Source organism: Sus scrofa, chromosome 16, assembly GCF_054392235.1.
Source record: "Sus scrofa isolate SSC_HxYL_T2T_F1_AM1 chromosome 16, Sscrofa_HxYL_maternal_Yorkshire_Landrace_v2.0, whole genome shotgun sequence".
Taxonomy (NCBI): domain Eukaryota; kingdom Metazoa; phylum Chordata; class Mammalia; order Artiodactyla; family Suidae; genus Sus; species Sus scrofa.
This window is the reverse complement of record NC_139398.1, coordinates 70,382,584-70,406,746: the sequence shown is the minus strand read 5'-3', so window position 1 is coordinate 70,406,746 and position 24,163 is coordinate 70,382,584. Positions and strand designations below refer to the sequence as shown.

At 34.0% G+C, this 24,163-nt stretch overlaps 1 protein-coding gene across 2 annotated transcripts in view; it reads left to right on the top strand.

The window, feature by feature from the left end:
- Nucleotides 1-24,163, top strand: part of LOC146395649 (uncharacterized) — a 2,307,895-nt gene that overhangs the window by 1,120,886 nt on the left and 1,162,846 nt on the right. The window lies entirely within an intron of this gene.

Sequence of the window (24,163 nt, the reverse complement as noted above, 5' to 3'; positions counted from 1 at the left end):
CTTCTAAATAAAAACACTTGAGAAATCCCTCATAATGTGGTGTGTGAGGGTTCTGGGAGTAGGAGGCAGTAAATATTTTTTAATTTTTTTTTAATTAGGAAGCAGAAATCAATGAACCATTAAAAATGGAAACATTTTACTTCATCTATTTGGTGGATGACAGAATTGAGACAATAGAAAGGCAAGTCAAAAAGAGAGAAAACAGTTTCAAAACATATGAGTGACAAAAAATTGCCTATTACACAGTGGAAACAAATCCAACTAGGAACCATGATGCTGCGGGTTCAATCCCTGGCCTCACTCAGTGGGTTAAGGGTCCACCGTTGCTGAGAGCTGTGGGGTAGGGTACAGACATGGCTTGCATCTGGCCTTGATGTGGCTGTGGAGTAGACCAGCAGCTGTAGTTCTGATTAGACCCCTCTCCTGGGAACCTCCATATGCCACAGGTGTGGCCCTAAAAAAACAGTAAAAAAAATGCCTATTAAATACAAATATTGACTCCCAGAAAGATGATTCCAGATCTCCTCTCAGAAACTAGTAGAAATTGAAAATGATACACTACTGAAAATGGAATATGGTAGAATCATTTGTATTTTTTTTTATTTCTTATTAATTTAAAGTTATGCTTTTCATTTAACCCTAGGTATTTACCCCAAAGAAATGAAAACATATCGGCATGAATTGTACAGGAATACAGAACTTGTGCATGACTATGAAGAGCATATACATTCATAGTAGTCCAAAACTGGGGAGGGAAAAAAAACACTATAAAATGGAAAAATAAATTATTTATTACTCCAATGAGCAGTACAATACAATAGGGGTAAGTAATCAGGAATTACAGTACAAAGCACTGTGGATGACCTTAGAAACAGACTATTGAGTGGACAAAGAGATACACTTTTGCTTGTAAAAGGACATGATCACACTTCTGGAGTTACAGAGATGCTCTGTTTTCTTGATTTGGATGCTGGATAGAAGGCTTGCTTTATTTTGTCAAAATCCGTTGTGCTGTAAACCTATGATTTGTGTTTTTATCAGCATCTGTGTTATATTTTTAAATTACACAAAAATTATAGCATTTCACAAAGGGTTATATGAGCTGGAGATAAAAGTGAGACTTAACTATTACTTTGTAAAATTGACTAGAATTACATCATCCCAAATATTTTTAGTGTAATGGTCATAATTTTGTATACAACATCTAATACAATGTTTGGAAAATAGTAGACATACAATGAATTGCATTCACTGTTGCACTAATGAAATTGAGTGAATAATTAATATATATATGTAATATATAATATTTATATATAAATATAAATATAAAATAAATTTATATTTATATTTATATAAATATATATTTACATATAATTTACATTTATATAATATATAAATAAAATATATAAATATAGAATTTATATAATAATATAAAACCAAGTGTATTTATTGTTATTTTTACAAAAATAAAAATATAATGGGATTAAAGGCACTCATGGGTGATCAGAGCAATACATTTTTCTTAATTATTAAATTCTAATGTAGTAGGATATACAGATAATCAGTTAAATTTCTAAAGACTTATTTCATACAACAACTTCTCAGTTTATTTTTGCCATAACAGCTGTTGAAAAGTTGGAACATTTGGAACATTTATTGACAATGGCTCCTTTTTTCTCAGTGTAATGCATGATTCATGTAAAGCATTTAAGGATAAATAACTAAACTTCTAAATAACTACATTATAAGAAATATTTTCACATGATTTCAGGCAATAAAACACTCATCAATTTTCATGACACAACAGTTTATGTTCAGAACATATCATATGGAATAAGACTGAATTGTGCATCATTCAATTTTGAATGATCCCAACATGTTTTTCTTTGCCTGTGTATGGTAAGTGAGAAGGTAACATCTTCTATAGGTGTCTTTTGCTTATGTGTGTTTTTTGTACCTTTTTTGTTGTACCCTCATGTTTGTAATTTTGCCCCAAAAGTACTTTGACTTAATATTTAGGTTTAGGTGAATATATGATGATTACGAGCCTGTAACATCTTATAACTGATGAAGAAAATATATCGAAAAGAAAGATGAATTTCTTTTCCAAAGAATGACTCCCTTACACACATTCTCAGCCAGTCATCAGACACTATTACACATCCTGCTTTGGCAAGTATAATATACATTTGTTCTATTGCATGATTTGTACAAACTACTGTGTTTATTTTAAAATTATTTCTTCTTGTGTAGACTCATTTTCATTATTAATTTATATAATTTTCTACCTGTAAAATTGTATATATTGTGTTAGATTGACTTGCATCATAATTTTTCTCATTAGAATTAAAGGAAAATTTTTTTTCATGTTATTATACTTTCTCCTAGTGGCAGGGTTCTAGGAATAAATCAAAGTAAGCAAGAGATGGGTGTGTTTTATCTTCCAAGAAGACCAGTAACTTTAATTACAATCAAAATTTTTAAGGAACTAGCATCTTACAGATAAAATGCATTTTTTTTTCTTTAAAATGGAAGTATCACCTATTACAAGCTGGTGGTTCTTCTTGATTTCTACATTTGTTCATTTACGTCCCCTTCAGGTTTCCAAATCCAACATTTTCAGAGACAAACTCATGATGTGCCATCCTCAAAAAGCAGAAGATCCCTCTTTTGAATTCTCTATCTTGTTGAATAATCACAAACTCATTTAGCACTTTAAAAGCCATGATCAGTCCTCACCTCTTTTCTCTGAAAGGCTTGCCTCAAAGTCTTTTTTTTTTTTTAAATCATTAACAGTTCAGATATCTTTATAAATGAGCCTGGCTTTTCCTCTGATTTATGAACGCACATTTAATATGCACATACTCAGTAGTTACTATATACCCATGCTTGTATTTTCTGTTCTCTGGGAAGTAACAGTCTAGTGAGATGGAGGAGTGTTTTGCTTTTTCATCCCCACATATTATTTTTTTTCTTTCATTAATGTGTTCATCAGTAGAGAAGTTAGAATTACGGGTCCTTCATCATTGTTAAAAACTCTTGGAATGTGTCCAGGAAAAGCCAGATTGTGCTTCATTTATGTTTTCATTCCAAAATAATGGATGTTTTGCTTGTCAGGCCCTGTGTTACCAGTGGGATGATTAAATGATCATTAAGATGCAGGATATGCACTGCAGAAATCAATTGTCCACTAGAAAAGTATTAAACAGATGATTTAAAAAAAATATAGTGGGGTCAACACATTACTCTGTGGAAGTATTGTGGAGAAACCTCTACACTTGTCTTTGGACAAAGAAGGCACTTTGGAGGAAACGACTTTTGAACTATGGATACTTTGAGTTATCTATGGAAATACTGATGGGAATGTGTCTCATTTGAAAATTGGTGCAAGCACTGAATGCAAAAAGGGAGGATTATTCTGTTTCTCTTCTCCCCTTTATGGAGTATTTATAGATCTGTTTATCAGCTACACAACACTCAACACCTCGATGTTGAATCTTCCCTTTCTTTTATTTTATTTTTTTTTTAATTTTTTTTGCTTTTTTAGGGCTGCACCTGTGGCACATGGAGGTTACCAGGCTAGGGGTCCAATCGGAGCTACAGCTGCCGGCCTACAACTTGACCACAGTAACATGAGACCCAAGCCGCATCTGTGCCCTACATCACAGCTCACAGCAACTCCAGATCCTTAACGCTCTGAGTGAGGCCAGGTGTTGAACCCGCAACCTCATGGTTCCTAGTGAGATTCATTTCCACTGCACCACAATGGGAACTCCAAATCTTCCCTTTCTAACAGTACTGCTGTTAGTACTACTCAATCCTACTCAATCCTCCATTTCTAAACAGTAGCCAAATTTTCCTTTGGCTACTCTCCCCATCTTAATGTAACCCAGTAGAAGGTATCTCCACCTCCAGCTCCTACCTTGGGCACTCATTTGTTCACATCAGTCAGCACTTTCCAACCCACTACTTTAAACAGTCCAATCACAGTGAACTTCATGTGGAATCTCTTTCTGGACGGCGCGATGTACCGTTGTGAAGAGTGGAAATGCTGTCATGATTTTTCAGTCATTGCAAGGAATCTGCCTTTCAGTGAAGCTGACACTAAAAGGCAGAAGAGAAAACAGAACGGAATTAATTCTAGCCTCTTAATCCAGTGAACTTTGAAGACAAACTTTTCTCTAGACTTTCAACTGTATGAGCCAGTGAGTTCCCTTTATCATGCATTGCATGTTGGGCTTTCTGGGAAGTAAACTTGGCTGGAGAGCAACCTGCAAGAAACTTACTGGCAGTGTTCACGGGATAAAGACCCATATAAGGGAAGGAAGAGGCAAAACTAGGTAGAGGAAGAAATTAGGCTGCAATGCTAATTGCTAATTACTCTAAACCAGTTGTGTTCTTCCAGAGCAGTCCCAAGTTAGGACAAAGGGGCTGGTTATTTATAACCCTGCTTCAACTAGATGTGCACTTCCCTAAAAGGTAATATCATATTGGTCACAGCAACTTGGCCAGCCAAGACAATTCCCAATTCTCAGAGCATTCCTAGCAGTTGGAAAACTCAGTCCTTCGGTACTGAAGGGAGATCTTAGTGGTAAAGTCCCTTTGTATTTGGCTTTATTCTAATAGCTATTCACTAAAGACATCTCCACTGATTCAAGGAGACACTGTGACTTGGAGGAAAGAGCATATAAATATGTGTGTCCATTGACAAGTTACTCAATCTTCTGGAACTTTCTCTTTTTATTTTAAATCAGGATGTCTTACAAGTTAAATAAATTACTCAGCACATACCTTGCCAAAAATGTAAGAGTCCTTGTTTTGTTTTGTTTTGCTTTTCCTCCTTTTTTATAAGGTGATAGGATATGATGGCTGAAAGCAAAAGCTGAGGAGGCATTTGGCCTGGGGTCAAATCCTATCACTGCATACTTCCTTGCTCTGTCACCCTGAGTATACTAAGTACCATCCTTGTGGCTAAATTTCTTCATTTGAATAGGAACAGTACCAAAACTCACAGACTTTTAAGACTATTGATTACTAATACATACAAAACATAATACCTGGAACACAGTAGCATCTTTGTAAGCATTTGTGCTCGCTCTCGCTCTTGCGCTTTCTCTCTCTCTCTAAATATACATATATATATATATATATATAGAAAATACAGTATATATGTGTGTGTGTGTGTTTGTGTGTGTGTGTGTGTGTATGTATATGTATTAGGACCACACCTGCATCACATGGAAGTTCCTGGGATAGGGATTAAATCAGAGCTGCAGCTGCTGGCCTATGCTACAGCCACTGGATCTGAGTCTCATCTGTGACCTATACTGCAGCTTGCAGCAACGTTGGATCCTTAACCCTGTGAGGGAGACTAGGTGTTGATCCAGTATCCTCATTAACACTATGTTCGGTTCTTAACCTTCTGAGCCACAATGGGAACTCTAACATCTGCTATTATAAATTTAATGCTACACACAAAGTACTTTCTATGACACATTTTGACCTATCTATACAGTTTCAATAAAACTATAAAATGATTAGCAATTACCCAATAGTCATGTTTAAAATTTTATTCCATAAGTGTGTCTAAGACATATTAGTTCATCAAACAATAAAACATGAAATAAAATTTGTACATTCAACTCCATTAGTTTTTGGTAGAAGTTGCAAAGCTTTATATTGAAACTGAGTCACTATGCATGTGAATCTGAAGGGAATGGGGGAAGATTAGTAGGAGAAAAAAGAGAACAGAGAATCTTTACTACTTCAAGTGTGAACTTCTAGATTTTCCCATGGCAAATTGTTGATCACATTCTTTAATGGCACTTGAAATATCAGTTTTTGAATATATTACTAAAATATTCAGTGCATCGACAGTTGGGCAGGGAAAAACAAGAGTAAATTACATGGAGGTAAAATTTTATTCTTAAAATAAATCACAAAGCAATTTCTGCACATTTATTAGAACTCTTGAGAGAACTAATTTAAAGTTAGCAATTTATCAAAAACTTAGAGTGATATATACATATATGACTAGTGATACATATATGTCCATATATATCACATTGCTAATATAATGATTTAAACTTGACATTTTACTACTGGCAGAAAATTAGCCACATTGTTAGGTTAATGAAAATATATATTTTTATTAATAAGTGAAGATATTGTGTTATGTTTCTAAAACTTAAGCTTGTGTAAAAGATTTAAAACATAATTAATTGAGTTTGTTTCTGTCTTAGTTCTTATTTTAAAGATTAAAATTTCCCTAAAAAAACTACCATTATTATATCTCCTGGATCTGTAAGGGATTAAGTCTTCTATGCTTCTTAATCTTTAAAAATTGGATTTAAATTTGATTTTGGTATAAAATATAATTGTCAGAAGGAGATGCTGCAGAAAGTTCTTTGAACAAGATTAATGCAATTCTATATTTATTATTCCTGCCTTAAGCATAAAATCCAGAACTCCATGATGACATGTACTATCTCAGAACACACTTTTTAATACATCTATTTTGAGTTATTTCAAAGTTTTCAAAGTATGAGTATTAAAGTCAGAATCTGATTCAAAGTGAAAGTCTCAGAAGTAAGAATTCAAACCATTTTCTTATAAGTTAGAGATCAGAAGTGGTATGGACAAACTCGGATTCAGCTCATAATATCCCTTGAGCTTTCTAAAGCAAATGTTGTTCAATTAAGAAAATACTGGGCTTGACCGTCCAATATCATCATGAAATGTACTGTATTTTCCAGTTTCTACCACTCTTTTCAAACTTACTTGAGATAATTATTTTGCTTGTTATCTCTTTTCTTGAGGGTAGTCAGATTTTAATTTGTTTTTATCTTATCTGCTGTATCAAAGGAGATTCTTTCAGTTACAAGTAAAGGATACCTCAATCAGACTAGCTTGTTTTCAAAGAAGACAAAGAGTTTATCATACAAATACAGGCCATCTCAATCAAAGGTGTGGAAGTACAGTTCTTCCTCTAAAAAGGAACAAAGAAGTGGAAGGGCAGAAAGGTATCTTTGTCTCTCTGGTAATAGCTCTCTGTCTCTCACTTCACTTTCTGCCCACTGGTTTTGCTTCTGCTTTGGTGCCCAAGGGAAACATTGACTCTTATAACATAGTATCTCTTAATTCTAATTCTAAGTACCAGGTGTGGAGTATATGAATGACTTCCTTTGGGTGAAGTGTTCATGGAGAAGGCTGTGGCAAGGTTAGTGAATAAAGAGGGCTGTTATCCATTCAGCAGGAGTAATAGGACCAGGACTGAAGAAGGAGACTTGGGGGTAGTGGATGGATATAGGTAATAAGAGAAGGGACAGGATAGTGGGTGGTAAGCAGTTCTAAGGAAAGGAACCACGGATTCAGCGGGAACATAGAAACTTTGCCTATTCTCACCCTGAAAAATGTTCTGTTATCTGCATAGGTTAATTCTAAAAAATCCTGAAATCAAAACAATTGCACTTATGAAAGGTTACCCAATATGCACACTCCAGTCACATCAAAAATCCTGAAATCAAAGCAACTGAGCTTATGAAAGATTACCCAATGTGCACACTCCAGTCACATCAATAATTCTTAAAGTGTTTTAATATTAGGAATCTTATTCTAACATTACAATTTGATTTTACAGAATTTAAGAATTCTGAAAGCTGATAACAAATCCCATAAGTACTTTTAGTCATAATTGGTATGCATAAGTTATCTTAAGTGTTTAAGAAATAATTAAGAAAAAGTCTTAAGATCACTAGAAACAAAAATATTGACAGAATAGAAAAAAATGATGGAAATAATATACAGAATATTATATGAGGTACTCAAGAAGTTAGGTTTTATTTGGCTTTTATGGATACCCTATTTTTTAAAAAAATCAAAAATCCAGAAGCAACTGGCATGGATCACCCATGCTTCACTTGAATGGAATGTTCCATTTTTCCTTAAATCCATCCTGGACTGATTCGTTCAGCTCCCTCTTCACCTCTTGAGACAATCAAAATGCCTACAGGAACTCAGCAACAGGCAGAATGTTGCCAAATGGAAATGTCTGCAGGATTCTACTTTCTCATTTTAGCTATGGCTTTGAGGAGGCAGGTCCAGTGTAAATCTCTCGCTGCCTGTCCTGTGAGTTTCTCATTCTGAGGTAGTTGTGGGTCAAAAGTGAATCTAGCCCTCACTGATGACAAAAGTAAGATAACAGTTTTGGATGACTGAATCAGGACTCATTGTGGATTATATCATCTTTCCCAACTACTCAATTTAAATCTTGAATCAAGAAACAAAATGATAAATGTTCCTTATTTTCCCTTTTTAACATTAAGTGGCCAGAACCAAATATGCCTTGAAGACTTCGTCTTAAAATGCCATCAAAAGCAAGAGGCTTCTAGTTCAGTAGTTGTCCAGTGATGAGAGATACTTCTCAAAGATGAAATCCTAGGTCCTAGGGACAGGAAAGAATATGATTGCGTGGGGCACTTTTTTTTTTTTTTTCCCTGACACTTACAAATAATTCTGAATAGCATTTTTATCTAATTTGAAGTGTTTTATCCTTTTTAAAAATGCATACATTTAGCACTGGAAAATACTATCTTGGCCTCTGGCTGATGTGATTTCTCAGCTCAACCAATAATGTAAGAGCATGGAATAATTCCATGTGTGATATGCACAGCAAATCAAATATAACTATACATCAGCAAGTGAAGGAAATATGAGCACATGTTTGACTGTTTTAAAAAATTAAGTTCTGCCATCTAAACATTGTGACTCCTACATGGAGTTTGGTTCCTAGCCATAAAAAAACCCACTTGGTAGTATGTGAAAGCAAATCTATATTGGCCAAATTCCTAACTTCTTGACACCAACATCTTGGTGAAAGAGATACTAAGACAAGGTCAGGTTTACTTATAGGTCAGAAAAGGTGATAAAATTCAGGACAATTTAATAAATGAATTTATATAAAGCCCTGTAAATCTTCTAGGATTGTCACACCGGAAGGTCAAATGAACTTAAAGAAAACCTAGTCAAAATCCCTTGCGGTGACAGATAAGGAAACTAAAATGTGCAAGGATGACCCAACATCATGAACCTTGCCCTTAGCTTGTTTCTTCCTCTCTTCTGTATTCTTCCAGTTAACCCTACTTTGGTTACATTTGCATAAAAACTTGGGCAAAGTCAAAAGTACTAGACCTCTGTAATAGTCAGGTTCTCTTAATTGTTTGGGATTATGTGTCTTTGTCATTTTCTTCCAAGTGAGAATCATAATATTCACAGAAGTAGTACAATGCTTTTCTATGCACTAAATAAAAACTCCCCATTAAAGGAATCTCTCACAATCATGTTATTTCTCTAATGTGAAATCAGACTAAAGGGGGGTTTAGGAGAAAAAAAAAGCTTTTAGATTCTTTATTTGATCACACTTAAGTTGTTTCTAAAAAATTGTACAGTGCTTGGGCTTCATTTTATATATATATATATATATGATACTTAATAATATCAAAGTAGAGCTCTGATGATCATGAATAAACAAATTCAATCATCCTTGACCTATATGAAAGAGAATATGATAAACAATCATCTTGTTCATATGGTGATACTTTAAATTTTTCCTTTCATGGAAATACCCATTTATCTTTCTGTTTCAATAGTATGTGTAACAACCAAGTCAATAGGCATTTATCCAATTCAAACAGCTAACACTGTAATACAATTACATTTTCTAGAACACTTTCCATGAGTTTGTTTTTTTTCTTTTAGGCAAATTCTTATTGAATAACTATTATATTACTAAATCTTTGTTCATTTCTTTAAACTGAAAAACTAAATACAAGCAGCTCATGTAAAGATGCATGGCTATTCATTTGCAAGAACTATAAATGTTTAAAGAACAAGCATATATTTGATAAGACATTTGAATCCATTATAAAGATTTATTCACAAATAATTGATTTTTAAAAAATCAGTGACATTTTTTCTTAATATCAATGACACTAGTTTTATTAGTTAAAATATTCCTGAAATGTTATGAACCTTCATTCAAATTTATTTTTCTCACCGCCTAGAAAAAAGCTGTTGCTAAACAACCAGGTCTTTATATGACATCCTATAAGTCAGACACACAAGTTGTCTCATTCTAATCGTGACTATTTTCAAATAAAAGCTTCCTCCAGATGTACTAAAGGCAACAGTAATCAAACCCAAGTCTCACCATCTCTAATATATGCTCCTCCACTTGGATTTTTTTTTTTCCTTTGAATTCTTAATTTAAAAAAATCTTTTAATGAGAAGCAGCCTGAGTGTGAAGCTGACAGTTCTACCCTTGTCCTTGATGCATACCAAAAAAAGGAGAGATTTCACTTTTAAAAGAAGCTCCAGTTTCTTGAGTCATTTGTATTCAAACATGACTCTCTCTTTCTCCTCCTTTCTCCTGGGAGAACAGCTCTGCTCTTCAAATGAAAAAGAAATAATAAAACACATCAGGAACAGCGGACCTCAGACCTAACGTTTCTCTCCTTGTCTTGGAATGTTATTTCCATATAGAAAGCTACTCTAATGGGACACTTGTAAATGGCAGGGAATTTAGCCCTTGTGGAGTCCTCTCCAGAAATTGGATTTTTGCTTAAGCAAACAGCAAACCATGCAGCAGGGGGAAAAGCTATTTATTTGGCTGCCTGTTGAAGAGCCTTACAAAAATACAATTCAGTCTGCCCTGACTGTTGAGTCAATCGGCATATATTGGAAAACAAAATCCAGTTACTTGTGTAAGGTATCAGATGAGCTCTTTCATGTAACAGTTAATCTCAAATACACTTTAATGATATTTTTCTTGATTACCCTTTTCTTAGACATAACAGCTTTTGCAGTTTACTTTCGTATTAAGGAAGGGTAAAAGGCTTATACAAGCCGCCAACTTCTACCCAGTCTTGTGAGAGATTATTTAGAATCTTTGCTGTTCAAAAACAAGCAAATTTGAAATAGGGAAAGTTCATCTCCAGTTTACGACATTTAATAATGTCATTCAAAACACCTTATGAAAACACGTTTACCTTCTTAAATCAGATTTAGTTTCTAAAAAGTTCTTATGATTTATGTGATAAATGTTTCATGGTCTTTTCATTTGCTTTATAATTTAAGTATCAGACAGACATCCTTCCGCACACAGTGTGCTTCCCCTCCTACTTCCATCCTCCCCCCCAAAAATTATTTTACAGTATCTCCAAAATGTCCTTCTAAAGGATAAGAGGACAAATCTCTACTGAAAGATCTTCTCTGAGGGATAAGAAAGATAAAGGTAATTCCTAAGAGGTGACAGACCTACTAATTTAAGTTTTGTGAATATTCGCTTATACTTGCTGACATTTTGGTGTGTCCTTTGCAGCATGCAGTGCTTCTTTCACTGTATTTCTCAGAAACAGCTTTTCTACACTAAAATGATATCCTCCTTCTACCAAAAACCTTTATAGTTAAATATCAATGAAGAAAATGAAAAAATCTCCCTTATTTTTTTTTCCTTTTCCTCACCCCCCCAACCTATGAAATCCTGATATTTCACTATAACCAGCATTCTGCACTCTGAGGGAAAGTATAGAACAATGATAGCTTTCTAGTCAAATATGTTCATAATTTAGAGAGGTAGAGGAGCCAGCTCTCTCCTCTAAGTCCAGGAGTGATTTGCTCTGGCAAAAAAAAAAAGGGTTAGAACCCATATCATTTAGCATATTATAATTGTGCGTGTTTATGTACAATTTTGTAATGGTTTGTAATATTCATTTAAAAGTGTGTATATTTTTTCACTGAAGTGCTCATATCTGTCCATAGTTAACATTGCAAAAATCACAAAAGGTATGCATTGGACTGTCTATTTATTTAACATTATAGCAAAGACCCCAGTTTGAATTGGGGTAGGGGTTGTTTATTCTACTTCTTTCTTTCCTCTATAAGAAATAAATGATATCAAGCCTAAGACTTCACATAATGAATCAAAAATTTAAACAAATTATCTTAACTGGCGTTTCTAAAGAATAAATATTCTGTTTTAAACTGTATGAACTATAATGAGAATTATAATCCTTGTTTTTGAAGTTGCAGTTTTACTTCTGAGATACAATGTACAAGCAACAATTGATTTCAGGAAAATTATATTGCAACAAAGCAATAATATGCACACATTTGCTTAGAAATTTTTATTTGTATTTATTAGATTGGTACTTCATAGTAGAGATATTTAAAAGTACATAAGGAAGAAAAATAAAATTACTTATAATCCTGTTTCACTAATCATCAAAAATATGCTAATTAAAACTACATGTCCACCAGAGTGGCTGAAATTTAAAAAAGACAAAGAATAATGTCACATGTTGACAAGGATGTGGAAAAACAGGAATCCTGCTGGTGGTAGTATAAATTGGTGAAAAACACTTTGAAAACTCTAGCCGTGCTTGATAAAGCTAATCATAGTCATGCAGTACGAGTCCATCCCTAAGACTCTAACCAACAGAAACACATATGTACATGCTCTGGAACACATGAAAATTGAGAGACTTTATAAAAGCCTTACTCGTAATAACTAATAGTAGAAACCATGCAAATATTTAGCAGCAGTGGAATTGATATCAATATCACGTAGTATAGTCATAGAATGAAATACAAATAAAGTGATGAAAATAAATGAATTTCCGTTCCATGCAGCAACATGGATACATTTCATGGACATGATTTTGAACCAAAGAAGCCGGGCAAAAGAGCAAATATCATACTATTCCATTTATATAAAATTCAAAAACAGGCACAGCTAGGTCAAGGTACTAGAAGTAAGGTAGGAACTGAAAGGGCAACAGTGGTTTCAGAATATTTATCAAATTTTATGCTTAGGATTTGGGCATTTCCTTAACGTATGATAATAATTTTACGAAAGAAAATCACATGTACTCAAACAAAAAACATGCATTGAAGTATTTATGTGCAGCCATTTAAAATAAAAAAATTTAATTATTAATCTAAAATTTTAACATAAAAATTGGAATCAACATATTAATTTTATTTTATTTTTAAATTTGGCAATATAATATGTATTTATATCTTTGAGGATGTCCTTTATTTTGTATTACTTATTATTATTATTATTATTATTATTATTATTATTATTATTATTTTCTTTGTTTAGGGCTGCATGTGTGGCATATGGAAGTTCCCAGGCTAGAGATCAAATCGGAGCTGCAGCTGCTGGCCCACACCACAGTCACAGCAACATGGGATCCTTTAACCCACTGAGCAAGGCCAGGGATTGAACCCACATTCTCATGGATACAAGTTAGGTTCATTACCCTTCAGCCAAAATGGGAACTCTGAGGACATGCTTTTAATACATGGGATCAATTGTATAAATAAAAACCAATTAATTCACAATCACTTCCGGGTAGTTTGCTGTGCATTTTCAATAGTATAAATAATGCTGCAACAGGGATCCTTCTACATTACTGATTTTCTTCAGGATTAAATCTAAGTCATGTGATAACCGAGTCAAAGAATATGGTCATACTTCAGGCTTTTGATAAATTTATCAAATTGCTTTACAAATTTCCTGTCAATTTAGATCCCCATCAAATAATGGGAACAAAATAATAAAGTTTAACCATCTTTGCCAAATGAGCAAAATAATCTCATTATTATTATTATTATTTTTATTTTTTGGTTTGTGTTTTCTAGGGTCGCACCCACAGCAAATGGAGGTTCCCAGGCTAGGGGTCTAATCTGAGCTGTAGTCATCAGCCTGTGCCACAGCCACAGCAATGCAGGATCCTAGCCGCATCTGTGACCTACACCACAGCTCACGGCAATGCCGGATCCTTAACCCACTGAGTGAGGCCAGGGATCAAACCTGCAACCTCATGGTTCCTCGTCGGATTCGTTAACCACTGAGCAACAATGGGAACTCCAAATCTCATTATTTTTTAATTTGAAAATTTTTATTTTTAAGTAGTTTAACTTATTAATGTTTTAATAGTTAACTATATTGTTTTCTGTAATGAATATCATGCCTGATCATTTTCATTTTAGTTGGGGGATGTTTTCTCTTTTTCACTTTCCCTTTTCCTTTTCTTGATTTCAAAGCATTCTTTGTCAGTCATAATAGCACTTTGTTTATTGTACATATTCTTTCAAGTTACTTTATTGCCCTTTTGTAATTTTTTTAAGTAGAGGAATTTAAAATGCATATTGAAATGCATAAAGAAAATTTTCTTTAAAATTTCTTGAATTTATTTTGGCAACATGTGCAAAAGTTTTATCTGTTACAGTAATTTCCTAATGACACGTTACTTGAATTAAGGTATACATTCTTGACACATGGTTGTCACACTGCAGTAGATTATTGAATTAAATAATTGAATCTTTTAGACAATGAACTAAGAACATGCCGTCAGAATTTTTAACAGGAGAAAATATAATTCCTAATCAGATATATAAAATTTGGTTTGAATTGATATTTTATAATAATAAATTTTAATAATTTAAAAAATCATATTTAAGGCTTGGTAACAAATTTTAGCATTTATCTAGTTAAATCAATCACAAGATGAATTCACAAGATGAATTCTTCAGTTCATTTGAATTTGGAACTCAAATGCAAGACTCAGAACTGTAAACAATACTTCATTTATTGATCCCTGGTTTAGACATGTCTAGATCCTAATTTCAAACAATGCTGTCAAGATTTTGTGACTGTACAGTTCCCAGTTAGGCTTTCTTTTATGTTGGCTTGGTTCTCAGGCAAGTTGTTCCAATAGGTGACTAAGACAGCTGCCAGAAGCTTTAGTCTTATATTCCTACAGCTGAGCAACCTTAGTAAAAATACAGTCTTCTTCTTAATAGTTCTCATAAAGGTTTTGGAGATGGTTTGATTAATTCAGCTTGTATTATTTCCTGTATATGAACCAGTCCTTGTGGCTGCAGGAATGCAAATTTCTCATTGCCCATACCCAAATCACATATATACCCAGGAGTCGGGCAATGGGATTGGATATTAAGAGTTACATATTGGTCTGAGAGTTGAGCAAACTGGTTTTTAATGGAAACGGTGTTGCTGTTATATGAAGAGTAAATGTATTTAGGCACTAAAAAAATATATATAATGTATATTATATATATATATAGATTAATTATATTTTAATTATATAGCAATATATGAATATATTAGAAATATATTACATTAAATAAAATATTTTTAAATTAACACAAGCCTCAGCTATTCTTAACTTTTACAGTTGCTTATTAGATAAATCAAAATGTAAGATTTACATTTACTGAGTATTGTTATTAGAGTTGGTCTATCATTCTTAATATTTTAGATCTTTATGGGTCATAGCTTCCAAATTAGGGTCATATGTAAATTTAGATAATCAGCATTAGATTAATGTCCCCATGTAACTCATCCAGAAAATGTCGAATGGTACAAGGTTAAGCACATACAAACTTAGACATGGAGCTGTACACTGCATCACTAGAGAATTTCCTCTAGATTGTCACCTAGCCTTTCATCAGGACTCTCAAGATAGGGATTTAGTTCCAGTTGTAAATCCACCTAATTATATCATTATCAAAGCATATGTCTCCATCATGTCCTGTAAGAATATCATGAAATATGCTGTTATGTGCCTTCTCAACTCCAGGTATACTGTGTTTATGTAATTTTTATCAGTCTAGTTCCATTACCAAAAAAATACAATGAACTAGTTATAGGATAAACATTTTGGTGTTGAATACTCTTCCTTGCTTTTCTAAATACTCATATACACATTATGCTTTTTAATAGTTTAGCAGAGTCAATTACAAGCTCTCTGGGCCTCAGTTTATTTAAGCCTAGCTTTTTCATACTTTAGAAAAAAATCCCTATGTAAAATTCCTTAAATATTACCTATCTGCCAACAACCACATTTCTAAGTTCTGAAGAGCCCTGGCCTGGAATACAACTCATCTGTATCTAAACTCATTTAATTAATTAATTAATTAAGGGCCACACCTGGGGCATATGGAAGTTCCCAGCCAAGGGGTCAAATCAGAATTGCAGCTGCTGGCCTACGCCACAGCTACAGCAATGCCAGATCAAGCTACAACTGCAACCTACACTGCAGCTCCAGGCCAGGGATTGAACCCACATCCTCATGGATACTGGTTGGGTTCATTTCTGCTGAGCCACAATGGGAACTCCTCTAAACCTATTTTAGATCAGCTTTTAAAAATAATTAATCACTTAATTGACCTTCATTTATCATTCCATGTCTTCTAGTTTATACATCATTTTATTAGCAAACAATATTGAGCAAAAATAGTATTTAACTATATTATGCCATATGCCCTTCATTAAGCATCAGTTCTTTGCCTGGCTGTTGTTACTATTCTAAATGTTACAACTTTTCTGATTGTTACTTTTAGCATTGTTCTCCAGCTTAATTCATTTTATGCTTTTGTTTCCCATTGCCATTTTTATAATTCAGTCAACAAATTCTCTTCATCTCTGAAGGTTGTAATCTTTTTGTATCCTGTTGTGAAATTATCTTTCAATGAAATCCTGATTTCTTCCTCATTAGAACCTCCACTAATTGAACTGTCAGATGTTAATTTTATAGATCTCTCAAAACCCTTCTCCATCTGAAACAATGGCTTATGGCCATTGTTTTTGGTTTTCTGTTTCCCCTTGTAATTTTATAAATTCAGATTTAAGTAGAGTTCACTATATCCCAGATTCTATTACTTGAACATCATAACCATAGGGTAACACATTTCTTTGGCAGTGTAGACTAGAGCAAAAACTTGTAAGTGTAGTGTTTCAAGACCTGAATTCAAATTTTTGATGGGTTCGCTATTAGTTCTATGTTTAGGGACCTATCGCTGAATAATGAATCCTGGATCTTCTTTTTTTTCCGCTCAGTTGCAAGATAGAAGAAAAGTAAGTCACATAGATAGCATTGTATCTAATTCTGTGAATTAAAAAAAAAAAAGGGAGAGAATGAAAATGATGAGGAATGAGAATGAGAAGGAAGAACTCTCCCTTACATTTACTTCCCCAGCTAGTTCTGCATTGCTCAGCATAGAAGTTAACTGGTTATTTTCTGTTTATTCTAAAAGGAAAAGTTGTTGGCAAGTCAATAATTTAATATCAATACTTCTTTATTCAATATAAAGTATCTTTATTTTTCTGATTACCAAAGTAACATTCTCATGTTACAAAGTAAATTTAGGCATATCAGAAATAGAAAACAGAGATTCAAAAGCCTCCCTAATTTCACTCCCAAAGACAATCCTTGTTCATTATTGCTAACAATCCCCATGTATATTTTGCTATTTTTGCTGTATATGTTCCCTAATAAACATAACTTTTATAAAAATGAGACAAAGTTTATAATATGTTTATTTGCTTTACTTAATAAATTTTGTATATTTTCCCATTTCATAACTTGTCGATATGTTCATTCTTTTTAAACAGGATTTGCTGCTGCTAGTAGAATGAAAAATGAACAACAAATATCTAGAAAGTTGAAGTGCTCCACTCCATTGGCTCCTGTCCAATGCCAATTTAATAGAGTGTCCTATTGTGTATACTCACATAAATATAATTTATGGTTCTCTGTATTCTGATCTTACTTTTCTTGTTGAACCACATGCAATTGCTAATACTCAATGAGTTTGGATCCACTAATTAGCAGTTTCTTATATTTTAATTAAATGTTATTAACTTTAGAGCCCATTTATAATTCCTTAAGACATGACTCAACCAGTCTCTAGTGTTTCATTGCATGGATGTACGGTAGGATACAAGAAGACAAGATGCTCATCTGGTGCTTTAAGAGAATTATCTAATGGAAAATAACTGAATTCATTTATCCCCCAATTGAGATAATTTCTCCTTAGCAAGTTACATCACTCGATAACAATTCAATTTTAGGAAGATATATTTTTTCCCACTCTCACCTCCCAAATAAGATATTTTTTTTTTTTTTTTTTTTTTTTACTTCAACAAGCCATGCAACTTCAAAGTCTAAAGCTATTGGTTTCAGAGGCTCCATTCATCCTCACAGGTCACAGATGTCTCCACCCTGTCCAAGCTTTACAGATCAGTTTCTTTGTAGGATTCCATTGCTTTGATCTTTGATGGATTACTGGCCACATCAGGATTTCCATGGACAGAGATTTGAGAGTGTTTTGCTGTGGGGAGAAAATTTGGCAAGGTGTTCTTTAAAAATTTGTTATAATAGAAGGACACAGCCACTCTTAATAAAGTATTATTTAGTATATTGTCAGTAAATGTCATCTAGATTATAATTTAATAATAATAATGAAAGGGATTTGTATATATTTAAAGAGAAAATATGATACAAATCATCATGCCATGCTGGTGTTTTTTGACATAGAAACAGTGTTACCCAAATACTTCCTGACTGAGTAGAATAACTATTATCTTTTCCTATTAAATCACGTCAACACTCCAGTGTTCTATATGTGTAGTTTGCTAATTCCTTTATAGTAAAAGATAGATTTAGCCTTTCAAGAATGTATTTGTTTACTTCAGTCAAAAAAAAAAAAGTAATTGACATTTTATTTGACTTTAAATTGCAGTTCTTCTTTTATAATTTTGGTGTTGTTATGTTTTATTTTAATTTCCTAGTGGTCTTTTGATTTGTTTTTAGTGCAGCAGAAAACTTGCTTCTTTGTATATTATGCTAGTTTGAAAAACATAATGAAAAATTCATTTCATTCATTTTTCATTGTTTTATATTAAGCATCTCCTTGTAGATTTGCATTTTGTGTTTCAAAACAGATTAGTCGAATGAGAATAATGACAAAAATCTTGTTTCATTTCCAACTGTCCTTAAATCACTTAAATTTCTGCCTTAAACATTTGTTACAGTGGTAGGAAACCATGGCATGCTTTATACTTTGTAGGTAAAACAGAAAATATTTTAATGGTTGGGGTAAAGAAATATATCCAAAGACTTCTGTCCAGTTGTAGTATTTAAGTCTGATTTAATTACAGCTAAGTGAATATTCACCAACAGAGGAAATGGACTTTATAAACTTAACCAAGAGGAGTTCCCGTTGTGGCTCAGTAGAAACCAGTCTGACTAGTAACAATGACATTGCAGGTTCGATCCCTAGCCTTGCTCAGTGGGTTAAGGATCTGGTGTTGCCATAAGCTGTGGTGTAGTTCACAGATGCTTGGATCCTGTGTTGCTGTGGCTGTGGTGTAGGCCAGCAGCTGTAGCTCCAATTTGACCTCTAGGCTGGGAACCTCCGTATGCCTTGGGTGCGGCCCTAAAAAAAGCAAAAAAAAAAAAAAAAAAAAAAAAAGGTTAAAAAAAAAAATCTTAACCAAGAGGCAGGTGATGATTAATTCTTTGACATTTCTCTCTTGCTTCATATTGAACTGACTCCCGAGTGCATTATACAAGAGGAAGTAGTCCATTGGAATCCTCTTCCCTTATGGAAAGGATGGGAGAAAATGTAGTATTCTCTAACCACTAGAGTCAAAAACCATGATTTTGGCTGTTTTCTTTAACATCTGCTTGTGGTCTGAGGGGAATAGGCATCACAAGGCTGAAGCTGTGAATAGCTGATATAATCCTATTACCCATAGTATTGAAAATGAGAACAACTTAGGAGTTCCTGTTGTGGCTCAGCAGATTAAGAACACAATGTTGTCTCTATAAGGATGCAGGTTTGATCCCTGTCTTGCTCAGTGGGTTTAGGATCCAGTGTTGCTGCAAGCAGCACCTGTGTAAGTCACAGATGTGCCTCAGATTTGATGTTGTTGTGGCTGTGGCTTAGGCCTGCAACTGCAGCTCATATTTGACCCCTGGCCCAGGAACATCCCTATGCCACAGGTGTGCCTGCAAAAAAAAAAAAAAAAAAAAAAAAGAGAGAGAGAGAGACAGCAGAAAGAAAGAAATGAAGGGAGGAAGGGAAGGAAGAAATAAAGAGAAATATGAACAACTTTATCACTTTTGGAATTATTGTGTAAAAACTTAAGTATAATACTTAATAAATAAACTATTCCTAATGTGTTTTAATAAATAAACTATTCCTAATTCCTAATTATTGTGTAAAAACTTAAGTATAATACTTAATAAATAAACTATTCCTAGTTTTCCCTTTTATTTTTCATGGAAATAGGATCATGCTATATATTATACCTTAGTGTATATGGCTAGACTCCCTTACACATCAAAAATGTTTTAACTGCATCATAGGGCTCCTTCATGAAAAAGAAAGCCAGAGGTTTCTTTATAACAAGATGCTCAGTCAAATTGCCTCAAGTCACTGTTTCTTTAAACATGTCCAAACCCTTATGAAAGGACACATTGTGTTCTTTTTATTTTTCAAAATTGAGTGACATTAGTTTGTAACATTAGTAAGGTTCATGTGTACAACATAGTATTTTGACTGGCATGTACACTACAGCATGCTTACCACCAGAAGTTTAGTTTCCACCTGTCACCTTAGGGTTGAACCTGTTTACCAATTTTGCCCTCCCCACCCCATCACCTCTAGTAACCAGCACTCTGCATTTATGTGTTTGTTTCTGTTTGGTTTGTTTCTATTTACTTTTTGTTTTTATATTCCACATATGAATGAATCTAATGATGTTTGTCTTTCTCTGTCTGACTTGTTTCACTTAGCATAATAAGTATACTAAGTTCACTTAGTATAATACCCTCAGGGTACAACTGTGATGTCACAAATGGCAAGTTATCATAATTTTTTATGCCTGAGAAGCAGTGATATTTTAAATTCTTTAGGGACTGGCAGTGAGATTTGACATAATAATAGCAACAATGAGTGATTATGGAGTACTTAATATACGCTATGCCCATTGCTAAGTGTCAGACATCTATCATCTCATTTAATCCTGACAGTGATTTTATTCAGTTGATGTTATTTTATATTCACATTTTACAACCAAGAGAGTAAAACATAAAAAGAAAAATGAAACATTTCCAAAGACTAGTTCACAATGGATCTGAAATTCTACCCAGGAGATGTGATTCTAGATCTTGGATTCCTAACTATTGTATAAAAAGAGGACTTTTCAGACCACTCCATGTAAAATAGCAATTACTCCCTCCAGGCCATTACCATCAAATTGTCATTCTATATCCTCTTATCATGTCTTTTTCTCCATAGCTCTTCTAAGCCTCTGCATATATTATATATATTTAATATTTTGCTTATTTTAGCCTCCTTCTACTTGAGTCTAAGTTCCTTGTGGGTGGGGATATTTCCTCTTTGGTTTTCGGTTATATCCCAAGTTCCTAGAACAATGTTTGGCTTTGCTCTTCCTCTTACCCAAATAGTTGAGTACATGAGGAATGTGAATCTTTGGGATTTTCCATCTGGGGTGAATATGAAACGATTCAAGAATTCAAGTCTCTCACAATGGGGGAATATGGATAAAGAGATGATTAAATGATATGAGTTGAGAGGAATTCCAGGACTAATGTCAGATGCATGGCCAGCAAGTAGGATCAAATCAGATAAGGAAATGGATTTTGCGCCAGAGCTAAGAAGTGTGTGTAATTGCTAGTGTGGCAGGCTAGAATTCTGCTTCTTTGGCAAGCAATACAGATGTTCTAGGAAATCCCTTTGCTTGCACAAGATCTGCAGTTAATGATGCCCTTTATCCTAGGCCTTTACAATCTGCCAGCACTATATGAGACAAATTCTTCCCCAACTTGAAGAAAGGGCTCCCTGTTATCAAAGGTTGCATCTTGGGACCTCTTGTTTTACGCTGGAGAAATCAGAGATTGAATCCTCAGTATTCTCTGGTTCCTCTAGTTGAAGTTTTCCTTTGCCAAGAGTCTGACATGTTTCCAGGAATAGATTTGGGTCTCTCTCATTCTTTCTTTGCTGAGCAACAATATTAGTTTATCTCTACAAAGCAAGGTAGAAAATATCTGTGGCAACAACCTCTGTCTGAGGCTATAGATTGAAAAACTGATCACTTTTCAACTAATGTACTTTCCATGGTTCCTGCTCTGGACATTGATTGGCATTTGAACAAAGATACAAGAGACTATCTTGGTCTCTGCCCTCAAAAATTCTATGATTTAAATTTTAAAAGAAGATGCAGGCAGTGTATCCATGAGTAACTTCATAATGGAATAAAACATAATTACGCTAAGAATACTCAGCATAAAAATTCTTTATGGCTTGAGCACCTTCTTCAGAGGAAAGAAATTCCTAGAGTTTGAACTAGTCTTTTAAAAATGGGTTGGAAATCAAAATGTAGAAAATAAGAAGGAAGGCATTCCAAGTGAGAGAGAACAAAAACATAGTATGAGTATGTGGGCATGTAATGGCATTGCTTATTAATATCTGCCTTCTCTTTAGATTGTAATTATATTATAGGCATGGTCCCTTTTTTTTTTTTTCCGTACTACTGAACTCGTACTGCATATACTCACAGATTACTCAATAAATAGCTTTTGAAAGAATTAACAATAAAAATGTTTGAAAAACATAAGAACCATTTCAGAATATTTAATAGACCAGTTTGACTGAAATAGATGTAATAATTTAAAATAGTAGTGTTTTGCTGAGCCTTTATTTTATGCCAGGCAAATCGAAACACTTTACATTTATTAACTGTTTTAACCCTCAGAAAATCCCTCTATGGTAGATGCTTTTACTATCTCTATTTTATACCTGTGGAAAATGAAACAGAAAAGTGAAGTGAAGTCCCTGTGATCACACAGCGATTACTAGTAAATAGGTAATTCCAAACACTCAATCTGTAGTCTGTACTTTTAACTGTATACTGTATCTTCTCTTGTAGAAAAAGTTGTGAACATGGCTTTGAAATACTTTTTTTGAGGATCATTTGATGCCAAGTTAAGAGAATTTGAGACACTGTCTGGTTTTTGTGTATTGTTTCCCTTTTTTATTTCTTTTTCAGCTTTATTGAGATATAATTGACAAATAGAAATTATACATACTTAAGGCATATAGCTTAATGTTTTTGTGTATTTATTCATCGTCAAGTGATGACCATATTCACCCCAATAACATATCCAGAACCTCACATAGTTACTTTTTGTGTGTGTGGAAATGCTTTTAAAAAGAATTGTTTCCTGTTTTTTTTTGTTTTTTGTTTTTTTTTTTTTGGTGGGGATTCTATAAAGAGGTGAGGTTGTAGAAAGGCATCCTGCAGCAGCATGTCCAGTGGGTCAGGGAGAAAGGAACGGAACCTCAATATCAAGGCATCACAGGTTAAGTATATGAACCACGGTGATGACAATGACTGGAAATGCATGAGGGAAGGTAGGGTGATGTGATAAAAGTTGGAAAAATATGATTCCAAAATGGTTCTTCTTTTCAAAATTGTCAGGGAAATGATGATAGTGTTCTGACCTACAGAATGCATTTCTTGGGGCCAGTTCTAGGAGAAATAGTATATGTGGATGAGACACTGAGTCTGCAGTAATTCCATAAAAGTCAACAGACATGAATGGCAGATCATGCATTATATGCAGATTATTCCCACGGTTAAAAGGGAAATGTCTCTTCCTTCAAGGAACATATTTTGCATTTTAGAAAACTTACAATTAGACCCCAGATACAGGAAATGCAGATTAACTAAATATTTGTTTGTGGAGAGAAAAAATATATATATTCTAGCGAGGAAATTCTGGATTTTGAACCATAGTCAAAACAAAACAAAACTACCATCCACCTTAGAGATACTCTGGTCCACAGAGCAGATTTTACTAATGAGATATTTGAGATACTTGAATCCTAAAAGGCTAAGACACAATTAATGACAGACAATATTAGTATTAGAATGAAGTCAGTCTTATCCTCCAGGTTACTGGTACTATGTTGTCTTTCAACAAACCGCCTATGTTCTCCTCCATCCTAGAGCAGACGCTCTTGTTGCCCTTCCCACATCCTATTTGCTTGACTTGGTACCTGTCCCCCAGCCGCTGTGATGATTGACACTATGTGGCTCATAGGAACAGTTTCTCTGCAGAATTGCCCTTGCCTGATGGGAGTAACCACACACAGAATATTTGTACATTCCCCTCCGCACCCTCTATGGGGTGGTGGTTGCGCTAATCAATATGACTGATCATGCAGGGCCCCTTGTGTCAAGGTAGAAGGTGGAATGACTCTG